Below are 14,472 nucleotides of genomic sequence, written 5' to 3'. Positions count from 1 at the left end.
AGATAGTGATATTTCTGAAAGAACATTACGTTTTTGTCGAAATCAAAAGAGCGATACACAACATTTTATAACATGTTTACTATTTTATTCAGTGAAAATCACTAATTATATTTAGATTTTTTTCATACCCAACGCTATGCATAAGTATTCTGACGCCATGAAAAATACATGTATAAACAGATATATTTGTGTGCATTCCCTTTGAGAGATTTTCAAACATACTGAAACGCCACCCTTGCCAGTGGAGGGCTGCAAATTTAGACCCAAACTCGGCACTTACAGCCCTTGATGAGTGAGGGATCTTTTTCGTGCCTGCACCTACTTGTACTACGACATGGGACCTGGGGTTGTACAGTCTAATCTGTCTCCACATCGCACAGTGGGTTCGAACCCGGAACGTAAGGATCAACTCCCTACCATCCTCCAGCCACTGCGCCACGCGGGCGACATGTGTATGTGTGAACATGGAAAATCAAGGTAGAATTTTAAAAAATAATGTTCTACCTTTCTTTATTTCACAAAGCACTATTTATAGCAACATAATAAATGTCCAAAATCTATGAGAGTAGTAGCCGTTTGAAAAATCGTTTACAATCAGATGAGGGATACCTTACCATCGGATGTTAAGGATACACCAAAGGTTTCCAAATGCCAGAATTTCATTTGCATGTAATTCTTTCATTATCAAAGATAACATAATAAAAGTATATATCATTTGAAAGCTTGTTAAATTTACAATTTAATTATCCTAATTTAAACTTTAATTAATTACTTATTTAAAAATTATTTAAATATTAATGTAAATTTTAGTGCATAAATATTTTATAAATCAACTTTTTTGTATTGAACCCCTCAAAGTGGTCATTTTGCCTCAAGGTAGATTAAAGATCGAACTTGAAAACTGTATCTCAGATTTTTGATAAATCTTCTAATTCAAAAGTTACAGCCATTTGCCCTTCAATATTGCCAATTTATTAGCCTAATTTAACATTTCCCTCGGTAATTCCAAAACTAAGCTAGATATCAAAAATCTGAGATACGGTTTTGTGAACACACATTTGAGAAGCAACCCATCCAATTTTCAGAGAAATTGGTCAATAAATGAGAGAGCTGAATCCTTTGAAATAATACCACAAACTGTCTGATCTTACTTTACAGTAGAGGGCAAAAACCCATTACACAACAAAATCTGCCAAAGCTAGGAATATATGACACCTTGGAGATTCAGCTTTGGATACCTGTCACTTAGCCATATTTCCCATGCATATTCACAAGAATGGGAGGTTCTTTTCTGTATTTAGATGCTTTTAATTAAGTAAAATAGGTTTAATTCTGAATCAGAAAGATTTCCCGGCAAAATGGCAAGAGCTAAGCTCCACCTCCTATTTTATGGTCATCAGTGATCTGTTAGATCTCCTTCTCTAAATCTAGAGTCCCTGTAGTTTAATTACTGATAATCTCTGTGTGGCTAGTGAAGAATTCCCCAAGTGGTCACAGTGATTTATTGCCTCTTTCATGAGCAGGCAGTCACAGATCAAATCAGAAGCTTCAATAACGGAACATTCACATGCGGTAGTGTTTATGTTTCATTATTGTTAAATAATTAGAAAACTATTTCATAATTACCCAGAATTTTGCATGCATTATAAAGCAGTGATTAACTTCTTTTTCTTAGCCAAAAATCTCAAAATTGTTGAAAATCTTGAAAAAAGCCTTTGGTGTATCCTTAACTAAGCTCTCTCAGCCTAATACAGAGAATTACTTTTTAAAGACCGATGAACAATACTTTATTTGTACTTAAGTTTTTTGATGATCATCTAATATAATAAATAGTTTATTCTTACTATATATTTACAATAATATTTCATTTTATTTTATTCAGTTAAATTATTTAAGCATTGAAGCTTTATTTTTGGATGTCGTCGGTCCTCTAACAGTACCGGTCGTGCCGACGATTTGAATACCGCGCGTTGATAATTTGTCGATACGGACATGTGCTCTTATAGAACCGACGACATCCAAAAATAAGAATTCAATGCTTATATTTACATTCTCTAATTTTCCCTATTATTTATTGTTAATTTGTTTAATCTTTATTATGAATTTAGCGCCTTTCAGAACTAGTGCGCTTAAATAGACGCAAGAGCCGTTGTAACGTTGAACAGTTAAAATTATAACACAAATGAATAAAGCGGGGGAAAAATAACAAATTAATTTTAAACGTACAATGATTACAATTTTCCAATAATTTAATAGGTTAATTTTTTTTTTATCAAATTGAGCTAAACAATATACATGCTGGTGTGCCTTGAGTATTCATTTATGGTTTTCATCATGTAAATTTTGTATCTAAAAGGTGGAGTGAAATGCAAAATACGTACACCTAGTGAATTCAATACGTACAAGCCTGGTTTGTTCATCTTTACCACTAATTTACCTTCTTGTATACTTTACGAACGTCGTATCCCGAGGACAGACCGATAAAAAACTCTAAGCTTAGAAAAGTAAAGATAACTATACATATTTCTAAAATAATTAATGATTTAGACGTAGCATCTCTCCGAATGGGCTGTAATTTTGAATGTCTAGCTTATGCCTTGGTATTCTGTAGACTATTGCAAGAAAACAAAGTTTGGTCCTAGCAGTTCTGTATAATGGGCTCCAGGAGTCATATATATTTTGTTACATATAATAAAAATTTCATCATAAATAAAAGTGATTTATTTAAAAAAAGTAAGTCCACAATTAACGTTCATTATTAGAAATGAATTACTTTTGTTAACTCCTCTTGTGAAGATATCTAACCGCGCTGCCTTCGTTTACAATGAAGAGTTAAATCTATTCTGATCGATATCGATATAATGACAATAAAGTTTTACTTTCGCAACAGCGATGATAATGAGATGCTATGAAGTACATGTATAGAAGTATATGTATAGATAGAAAACATATCAATTAAATGGAGGATTTCCACTGAGCCTTGTGTTTCAGATGTTTCTTGATATAGAAGTCATACATATATTAAGTTGGTTTTTAAAAATATCGCACTGTCTCTTACTTATGTAAATGTAGGACAGTTTTATAAGGACTGAGGTAATCTTCTAATCGGTATATTAACAGCATATTATATTCCCTATCATGGACATGCAAGGTCAAAATATTGATTGTTTTTAGCTAAATGTACTGAATGTAATTAGACCAACACCCAATATTTTCTTTCTGTGCTCGCATCATATTAGTATCAAGACATCTCTGATGAAACTGAGCTCTACTGTCCCGATTAAAAGCGGCCTTTGTATTTGCATTACTTTTTAAATACTCCAACAAGTGACGTTTTGGTGGGGATTAGGAATTACCTTATCTCTTCGTGCAATGGTGTCCCACCCATATATTTCTTTTGACCTGAAGGTGAAATAAAATTGGCCCAAAGTCACTTTGGCACGCGGGAGGAGTCGCTGTAGTGTACTTCAACATTCAAATAGATACATGTACAATACTCACAATCACTTTAAACTTATGTTTTGTCATGACTTTACCTCGGGGTCATTTGTACAAGTTTGAGGTCACTTGAAGAAAATATATAATTCCTGTCATAACAATTTTGTGTAATAATGAACATTAGAATTTCATTTTTTAAAAAAATCAAAAGATTGCATACAGCTGTACCAATAATGTAGAGTGACGTTATACCAATTAAGGTCACCAATTGAGATTAACGTTAATGTCAAAAAAATAAAAATAAAACAAACTGTCTTTTTTATAACCTTGAAGCAGAGAAACATTGTAAACACGTGCTTACTTAAATGGGTTTTTGACCTTTACCTAATGTTATTTGAGCCATGTTTAACGTCAATAGCGAAAGAGTGGGCTACTCGTCACTACACATTGGAAATTTATAATGCATTAATTTTCAACATTACTTATGTTATTAGAGTGTATCATTATCTTAAGGAAATCATTATCTTGATCCAAGGTCATTTCTTTAAGTTCAACGTCACTGAAACAAACAAAATTTCTTTCATCTTATAAAGGGAACATTGAAAGCGTGTGAAACAGAAAAAGGTTTACCTCAAGTGCATTGTGACTTTACTCAAGTTTACGTTCACTTGCAGAAAAAAAGTTGTGTTAGGCCATGGTCCATTATTTTGTTACAGAGAAACATTTAAAAAAAAAACATATTTGACAAAATGATAAGATTGGTTTTGAACTGTGGGTACATTTATGTCAAGACCCTTGTACGTGCCAAAATGACCTCGCTAAAAATAATTACACGTCCTCTAGTCAACATGTGGGGGGGGGGGTCCCTGGAAAAATTCTCAACAATTCAATAATTGCTTGTAAAATTTAAGTTATACAGCAATGAACTTTGATAAAACGAATTTACAAAATAGTGGTCTGATTTTATGTCCCGTAGAATTATAAACTAATGAAGTTTATTACATTTTCAACAGTAATATTTACGAGATAGAGGAACTCCCGGTTAGATTTGTAGTGTACGATAAAACTAGAGGCTTCAGAATTGAAAATTCGGAAGTCTTTGGTTTTATCGTACAAGTACCTGTGATGTAGACTCCTAACCATTTATTCCAGTTTCACTTCCAGATGGGGTTAGGCTAGTCATTATAAGAGAACCTCTTTATAATCAGGTGAATATCAAGTCCCCTGCGCCTCTTGTTAAAGAACTTTTACAGACCATTCCATTTTACGTATTTCACACATTCCATTTTCTGTAATTATTATGACAACATCGTTCAGTAAAATAACGAAAAATTACGATTATATTACATAAACAACTCAAAAAGTGTACCAAATTTTAAGGAGATTCATTAAACCCAACGTTTATTATTTCATTAGACCATCACTTGTTATGTAGATTTCGAATATCCAAATGACAATTATGATACTCAAATATTTTAATCCGTTTTTAATTTTTTTTTTCTGATTTTGGTGAAACGTTTTATTACAGAATTTCTTTCAATAGAAGTCAAAAATCTCGTTGTCAAGTATGGATATCTTCTTGAAACATGTAAAAAAAAAATTCATAGAGCCCCCCCCCCCCCCCCGGTAAAACTGACCAAGGGGCCTTGAAATTCACAATTCTGGAAGAAGGATCCTTGTTCATCATAACTATATACTTAGATCATCAGCATAATACCCAGGAGCAGAGGAGAAGATTTTCAAAGAATTCATGCATTTTTACTATATAAACATTTCAGCCCCACTCTAACACCAGGGACCCAGGGGCAATGAAATTCATAATTTTGGAAAAGGCATCCTTCCTCATCATAACTATGTACAAAGTTCATTTGTTTAATACCCAGGAGCAGAGAAGATTTTCAAACAATAGCCCCGACCTAACAGCTAACACCAGAACCCCTGACACAGGGTCATGATATTCACAATTTTGGAAGAGGCACCCTTCCTTATCACAACTATGTGCAAAGTTCATTTGTTTAATTTGTTTTATTTCATATTTAACAAAGAAACACCGTCTTTGACCATTTTATAAGCATTTTATAAGCAAAAGGAGCAGAGGAGAAAATTTTCAAAGAATTCATGCATTTTCACTATATAATCATTAGAGCCCCGCCATAACACCAGAACCCCTGAACCAGGGGCCATAAACTTCATAATTTTGGAAGAAGCATCCTTCTTCATCAAAACTATGTACATAGTTCATTGGTTTAATACCCAGGAGCAGAGGAGAAGATTTTCAAAACAATCCATGCATTTCACTATATAATCATTAGAGCCCCGCCCTAACACCAGAACACCTTACCCTGGGGCAATTTATTCACAATTTAGGTAGAGAACTCGATGCTTATTACAATCATGCTAACAGTTTGACTGCTTGATGTCCAGGAGTAAAGAAGAAGATTTTTAAAGATTGCATTGATTTTGACAGTTTTAGCCCCACCCCTCAAGCCACAGGAGGGCAGGGGACATGAATTTCACAATTTTTGTTCTCCTTCACCCATAGATGCTATATGCAAAAACTGGTTCAGCCGTTGCTGAAAATGTACAAATGTTAACGCATGACGACAAACGAAAAATGATAGCAAAAGGTCAAAGAAACACCGTCTTTGACCATTTTATAAGCAATTTATAAGCTTACAAGCTTTTACAAGCTTAACAGTTACAAATACTGTTAGCCTATAATATTTAAGGACATACACAACGTACCTTACCTACTGATAATTTTTCAAGATGTTCTTAATTTAAGATTATAGTGCCATCAGATTTTTGTATACAAAAAATCAGCATGCATTACCAGGGAGTTTGAAAAGATACCTATTGATGAAGATTCTTGTATAATTCAAAGAAAAATATACGAAAATTACTCAACATATATTCTAAATCTTTTGTTCATCCAAACTTGTTTTAGAAGAAGTGTATAACAGCATATAAAGACATTAAAATGTAAAACACTTCTTTTAAGTATCGGAACTCTTCAACTCCAGGGAAAAAGACACTAAAGTTCAAACTACGTTGCGTTTGTCCTTAAACAGGTTTTATTATTATTTTCCTCTCTTTTCGCCTCTATCTCTTTCTCCTTTCTGCTACCTTCTTTTTTTCTCTTCTTTACTGTCGACTGCGTGGCGCAGTGGTTAAAGCGTTTGCTCTTGAGTCGTAAGGAGTTGATCCTTACGTCGAGGGTTCGAATCGCACTGTGGATGAGACCGTACAAACCGAGATCCCATGTCGCAGTATGTGCTGGCACGAAATGAATCCACACTGCTCAATGGGTCCGGACCCCCTTCCCCCTGGAATTTGCAGAGTAATTAAAAATACATTCTGAAGCAAATAAAGAATGACTTTGGTCCCACCCTAGAAAACGTGGACCCCACAATCACCCTCACGGAATAGGTGTATTTCACGTATGGGAAATGGATTTATTTATTTTTTTTTTTAATTTAGCTTGTCAAGAAATTTTCTGGGTTTAATACGTTTTTTTTTCTTGTCAAGAAATTTTTGGGTGGGAAATTTTTTTTGACTGGGATTGAACCCCCCCCCCCCTTTATTGGAAATAATTCCTGGATCCGCGCCTGCTCGTACATAAAGAAAATTCAAAGGGTGACCGATAAAATTCATAAAGGTTGGTCCCCCACGAACATTTGTTATTTCCAAGTATACAGAATTATGTATCTTCTTAAAGATTATTCTTAAATTGTACAAAGAACGTTTAGCAGTATCTTAATTGTAGTTTGGGGATAGAGAAGTTAAATTGATGAAAACTTGCCTTTTCCTTAGTACTTCTACTTACACGAACACATCTAGATATGTCATAAATTAAAACTCTTAATGCTTTAAGCAAATTTCAATTTTTTAAAATCAAATATATATCCGAATTTGGTTATTCAATTATTTATTCGATATTGACGGATACTCTATTCATTTTAAATTTGTCACTTTTTCGATTGATAATGGACAAGAAGCAATCACGGATGTCCATGTTGGGTAACAGTTATAATTTCTTTATGCACTTTATACATTTATACACTGAAGTGTAATTTAGCTAGAGCAATGTACAAGTGCAAGACAATACAAGACAATCATACAATTTTCCTAAATGTGGGGTTCTAAATTTAATATTGCACTTATATTTTGTAATACTAACTTTTTTCTATTGCCATTAAAAGACACCCTAAAAAATAAGCCGGCATGATGCTAGTTATACCCGTAGCGTTGTCAATTTTAACTCCAATTTCAGCTCTAAGTTAAAATTAAATAGTGCGTAATATTATGTGTAGGATATTTGTCGCATCAATATGTTTCCTGTTGTACTTAATTATAAACTAATGTATAAAAGCATTAGAATCGCACTAAAATGATTATGTGATAAACATTTATTTCTTGATTATTTTTAAAAGAAATAAATATACACAAGTGCTTGAATTTAAATAGAGGATAGTTGGATGTGGAATTTATTTCACAAGTGGGACAGGATTTTTTGATATTTTCACAAGTGCGAAGCACTTTGGTATCCTTTTACACTGTGACAGAATATCACTTTTATTCAATAAATAAACACAATATTTCACTGTTGAAAATGTAATAAATATGAATATTTATTTCTCATTTATATGTGTATTTCTTTTTATAGGTTTTAGAAATATTTTTTTTGGAATTCATCAAGTATGAAATGTGTTATCATAAGGTATTTGAATTACATTTCTTGTTTTCTTAAGGTTATCTGAAATATTCCCTGATTTCACTTTAGGACACATTTATTGTGCGAATGCAGTTCCATGCATACATCCGAAAACACCAATGCAATCCAATGATGTGAATTTATATATTTCTTACAGACACTTTATTATTATTAACTAATTAACAAGAAAAGGAACATTTATGCTCGACAGCTGCTTTGAATTCAAGATCAAAGGTGCATGCACAAAGTTGATATGAAAGAATTTGTTACTCTCGTGGAGGCTTATCTATTTTCCCCACTTAATATGTTTCCTCCCTTAATGTTCTTGATGACATCTCTCCCAGTGATATTTTCGACAAGACAAACTCTGTTCAGTTTGTTCGAGACTTATAAGAAACATCCATACATTAATAATTAATTTAATATTAAAACTTTCTCAATTTATACACTCCATTTTGAATTAAGATAAGAACCTGTTTTGTTCTTGTCGTAAGCCTTAATGAGACACAGGTTACTCATATGATGCAAAATACACGAAATTTGTTAATGGAATACATTGCAATAAAGATGACAAAATTGTAAGACCACTTATATAATGCAAATCAATATATGTGTAATTGATTGATATAAAGACAACCAAAATTTAAATTGGTTTTATCAATAGCAACAATAAAATTTTAAAATTTATGTAATTTCTTAGACATTTTAGCATTAGTCTCCACTAACGCTGTGCCAAGTGCATAGAACGTTGCGAGGAAACACCGTTACCATTTACCTACATGTTTAGCTTATCAAGAGTGAGGATGTATATCAATCCACTGCTGAACGGAAAGAAGAGATGTCTTCCAGTGTTTTCAATAAGATTTTCAATAGAAGGAAATATATTAGGAACAGCAGGAAACCAACCTCGGCGAGGGGTCTGAGGGCCGCCTCAGGCCCCCAGCGGGTCCAGAGCAGAGCCTTGGTAGGGTGCCCAGGGGGGCGAAGCCCCCCGGCCGAAAACGAAAATTGGCATTTTTGACTCATTTTTCTTACCTATCAGGCCAATAAATTTTTCACATTTCTGTCACTATCAATTACCAAATTTTACCTAATAAAGCCATTTAGAAAACAATTTGTACCCTTTCACTGATTTGTTATATGGACTTTTGACGGACTGATTTTTCCCCCCTGAAAACTAGGTGTCTGTAAAAACATTAAGACAACTTAAGTATGAAAATTCTAGCACAGACAATTGTTTGTGCTAGAATTTCATAATGAAAATGCTACATAATTTGTCCCTTTCACATTAAGTGGTCAGGAAAATTATTCAAAATTAAGGAAATAATTTATTTAAAAATTTAAGAACTTTTTAACACGTAGTGACGTACAATACTCCCAAAAATTGAAATATTCTGCAATCTAAGACTAAAATATCATAAACCTTTCAATTTATTTACTATTTTGTACAGATTGTCAGAACGAAATAATTAAGAAAATGGATACAAATACAAACTACTAGTACATAAAAACCTCATAAATGTGAAATGTTACACTGTTCCTGTATTTTAAGAGAGCTAACACAAATAAACGAGAATACAAATTTACATTTTCAATTTGAGGAAATTCTGTAAGAATTAATTCCTATGTTCCGCGTCTTAGTCACGATTAAAAAATTAAGACTTTTATTTGTAAGGTCTTAAAATTATATCGGTCTAGATATAAATAGTTTCTGGTGTGATAATCTTGACCTAGCTTGTGGAGTGACAGTGAATGTTAAAAAAAACATTTATTTTTCTGTTCGACATTTTAGGCCGTAGATACCTGACGCTTGCGTCAATGAAGCCCCAAATTCTCAATAATCTTGATCATATCCTGTATAGCTAAAGTTAAATCGCGATCGTTGAGTTGTGAATCTTATATGAGGTTGGAATTATTCATTAAAAATTTATTCTTTTTTAAACTTTACTCTCGCAAGTTATAGCCTTGTTCAGTAGTTGTAGTACGTATTGGATCTAATCAAACTTCCATGAAAAAGAGCGCACTCTAGGGAAGTTAATCTATATCGTGTAGATAGTTGCGATAAAATCTACGGACTTCGCGTACCAACCCCGGCAAAATCCCAATTACGGAAATCTCACAGCCGGCAAAATTTCTCGTACAGGCGGTTAATTTTGCCGGTTGCCGGCTCTTATTGAAAACACTGGGACTCTTCTCGTATATATATATAGAGAGAGAGAGGGGCCCACGGACCAAAACCCTCACCCGAGTCACATTTGCAATTCTGACATATGATTATAAATGAAACCCTTGCTGATCTAGAAGTCTCTATATTCCTATGTAAACGTTGGTGTACCTTATTGGATTTCCTTAGACATAGAGACCATGATTTGATTAAACTCAATACACACAGTGTATCGAGATTCTTGTGTATCAATTAGGCTCATTGTTGCCCCGTCGTTAGAAAACAAAACTCTCAAAGATTTGTCCTGTATATTTCCATGCAAATCTTAGAATTCCTTTTTGTGGTCCCCGCGGATCACAGAGTTAATTAATTACGCAAGACTCAAATTTCAATACACATATGTAGACCTTTACATTTTAGATGAATCGGTGCGAACAAGATTTCCCCATGAAAGTAAACGACATCTATACTATACTCCTCTAGGGACAATTTCGGTTTTTACACAATTGTCATAGTAACTTTTACATGCTAAAGTCCATTTACCTGCTTTATCCAGATAAATTAATGTATAATTAATTTAACCCTACTTTAATGAAACTTGATAAATCTGTTGGTAGTTTGGTTATGTTGGTTATGAAAGGTTATTTTTTGGTATATTGCTGAGCAAGCTATTATGGCTCTAAAAACGTTAAGACATTTTGAATGAGAACCATTCAAATTTAAGGACTGTGTGCCACAAAACAATTTAATCCGTAGAAACTAAACATCGCATGGAAGCGAGATTGAAATCGGATAGTTAATTAAATGGCTGGAAGTAAGGTTACTTAAGCAATAGAGTTATTCATTATATCAAAGACTGAATAAAGGAAACGACAAAACTCGTTTCAGCAACTTCTTGACCTGTACTGAATCAAATAACTGAAAGTCCAGACTCGACTTGGAGTAAAGTCAAGGCCGCTTCACCAGCCGACACCGGACACAACATATCGTCCTTATTACTACCTAGTTACAAATTTTCGATTATCAATGACCCACGAAGTTCTGCTAAGAAAATTTCATTGAAACCACAAGCACGTGAAAATTTTCACAATGAGGATCCGTCGTAAAAGACAACTGAAGCAGGAAACATTCCCTCGACGGTATTCTCGACAATACTGACGCAACAACTGTAGCAGGGAACAGCCCCGTCGACGGTAATAACAACAATATTTCTCAATACCGAGGTTTTCAATGTGAGCTATTCCGAAGACATAATTCGAGAGAAATACAATACAGTCCCCTTGTGGCGTTATGAAACAAATATAAAAGCTACAACTGTTCTTTTTTTTTTTTTTTGTATGTACATTTAAGTTTTGACTTCAAGTTCCAAATACATACATCATTTTGTGTGTAGGAATTCTTATTTAGAATCTTGTGATTGTTCAGTGGAAGGCCTTCTATTCTTCGTGTTATTTATCTTAGTGATATTGTGCACGTTATATCTCACAAATGAACAATTTTCATAAAATTTCCAGGAATTCTGAAAAATGTCAATCTTCATGTATTAAATTTTTATCGCCGACAATTTTGGTCGATTTCGCTTTTGATTTAATTGATACCCTGTTCAGAATCTCCACATAAACGAATTTAGCTAGGACCGTGAAACTATCAGGAATGATATGTTATAAGCTTTAGACTAGGCCTCTTCTTGTTCTCGTCGGCACTTCCGGTCACTAAACTGAAAATAAACTAGTTATCCTACCTGGGACGATATCCTCGCGGGAGCACAATAAATGCCTGCATCTCATTAAGTACATAATTTATCTACAAATGCACCATATTGGCAAGTTTGGTTTGGATACCCTTAAGATAAACTAGAAAGTCATCGTGCCGATTAGAATCGTGTTTGCGAATCTTTATGTCTACAGACAGCCAGATAAATGAACGAACGGAAATTCCAGTTTACCTCTTAACAAATTTGTTGCAGGTTATAACAACAAACAAATAATTATATACCCCCACACCCTCTCCTAGAAGGGAAATAGTTGTTGAATATTTCGTCATTTTTATTCCACATCATGAAGTCTTAGTTTAATTATTGTCCCCTTTTATCTGCAAGCTTACCAGATATAATTGCAAAATTCACTTTTGTTCAACAATAATATGCATATCATTAAAACGTTTTAGAGGTTCATTTTTCATACAGAGAGAGAGAAAAAAGTGGGGGTGGGGATATCGTAGGTAAGCTACATGTACGGAAATACACGATCGCTTTCATTTTTTTTTTTAATTTGTAACTTTTTAAATTTATTTATCCTAGAAGATGTTGGCTTTGTTTGCCTGCAAATCAATATTTTATTTCTATCAAGTAGAGTTTTATATCAAAGTTATAATAGCGCAGACATTTTCTGCAAAATAGAAAAAAAAAATTCTATAAAGAAGGGCTCTCTGAAACTTATTGACAAGATTTGAGGATTTATTTTCCGAACGAAAATGATGTCTGAATTGTATGAATAAACTTAATGAAAGGAAACTTTTGAAAAATAACTTAAAGTCACGGTTAGAATGAACGCTTCATTTTGGTCATTTAGTGATACATAGTACATGTAAGGGTTGAAAACAAGGAATAAAAATCAATAAGGATATTTCAGAAAAGTTTTTATTTTACTTTCAGGAAATTAATTTACTGAACATAACGAAAACTTTATATATATCATGCCTCATTGACTATTCTTCGGGTTTTTAAAATATATTGCAGAAGTTTTCTATAGCATTTAATTGCAGAATTCTTCTCTCTCTCATTATATATTCGTCGATCATAGTTTTAATTTGGTACATCTATTGCTTGCGATATGAATTTTATCATTCTATTACAAACGTACACTATGGAGCAGGTACATATATATTGGTTAAAAGAATAAAGACGATTCTTCTGTTTGTATTCTGTAAATCTAATGCATGTTTCTTGAATACAATAAACATATTAAACTATGATTATAATCGCAGGAGAATGCATACCTTAATGAGAGAAATCTCCCGCCGCACTTAACGGGGAATAACAAATGAGCGATGTATGTAAATCCAATATCGTACCGGCAGCTGATCTTCCGAAAAAACAATGCGACTTTTCTCTTCTTACACTCGATCTATATTGTTCTGGGTCTATTGATTGGTTTCTGGATTTCACCAACGCTATTGATTGGTCGTCTTTAATCAGTGTCAGAAACACCTCGGTTAAACACCTTAATATGAATTAATATACATGTACATGTATTGTAGCTTTAAAAAGAATCTGTTATTAATGAATATTAATCTCCAATTCGATAATAACTAAATATTCACATGTATTCTAAAACAAACTCTCATTTCCTTTGCTTCCATAACTGACTTCAAAATGTTGGCGAAGTGTGACATTCAGTTGAAGCCTTCTTCACCCTATATTTTAATTTGAAATGTTTGCAATATTATTTTATTGCTTGATTACTGTTCGTTATCTCCATATTTCATTTAAGTAATGCAAGAACAGCTGCGCCCTGTGATTCTTGATTGTACTTAAACTTTTATATCTTGGGGCCAATGGAGTGTTTAAGCATACATTCACATACTTTGTGTAATTTCGTTAAATTGGAGGAAGTACAAGGTGCTTGTAATGTTTTTTTACACAAGCTTCAAGCTGCGTCCTCTCTTGATGTACTTTTATATTTCTGGTTCACATTGTGCTGTATATTGCTTTGTAAAGGACATTTCAACACTACATTTACAATCATCTCCCTGTGATTCCACCAAGCCGTGCAGTGTCAAGTTTTTCATTAGGGATTATCTTTCTAAGAGGTTTGTAGGTGCTCTGTCGCTGCATGAAATGCAGGCATACCATTACGATAACTTGTTGCACCTGTTTGGTTTATTTTAGAATCCACAACAAAAACTTTGCAATAGATTATATGGGAATAGGAAAACTTTTGAATGTGTTTTTGCATTTGATATGTTTTTTCTCTAGAACTCTAAGTCTTAAAAACTGTTGAACATATTTTAGTTTACATGTCCTTTTATTTTAGGGCAGACATAAGTCGAGGGAGTCAAGATTTCACCGTAGCAAAGCATAGTTGATCAGATTTCAAATTGCATTGGTATCTGATTTACGATTAATCACTCCTGCCTTCCCTTGACCTGGGATCAG

General features: G+C 33.5%; 1 protein-coding gene across 2 annotated transcripts in view; it reads right to left on the bottom strand.

Annotated features, from left to right (window-relative positions):
* Positions 1–14,472, bottom strand: part of LOC133197613 (G-protein coupled receptor dmsr-1-like) — a 51,292-nt gene that overhangs the window by 26,412 nt on the left and 10,408 nt on the right. Inside the window, exon 1 of one of the 2 annotated variants that reach the window (XM_061333722.1) lies at positions 13,314–13,396. The exons of the other annotated variant lie outside the window; for it this stretch is intronic. The gene's annotated coding sequence lies outside the window, so the exon portion shown is untranslated. Of the gene's footprint in view, positions 1–13,313; positions 13,397–14,472 lie in introns of those variants that run through there. 2 annotated transcript variants of the gene reach the window in all.

The sequence above is a fragment of the Saccostrea echinata genome, unplaced genomic scaffold (assembly GCF_033153115.1).
Source record: "Saccostrea echinata isolate AGI-Se365-2 ecotype Australia unplaced genomic scaffold, CSIRO_AGI_Sech_v1 ptg000030l, whole genome shotgun sequence".
Lineage (NCBI taxonomy): Eukaryota > Metazoa > Mollusca > Bivalvia > Ostreida > Ostreidae > Saccostrea > Saccostrea echinata.
The sequence above is the reverse complement of the archived record's forward strand: the minus strand, read 5'-3'. Positions and strand labels throughout refer to the sequence as shown.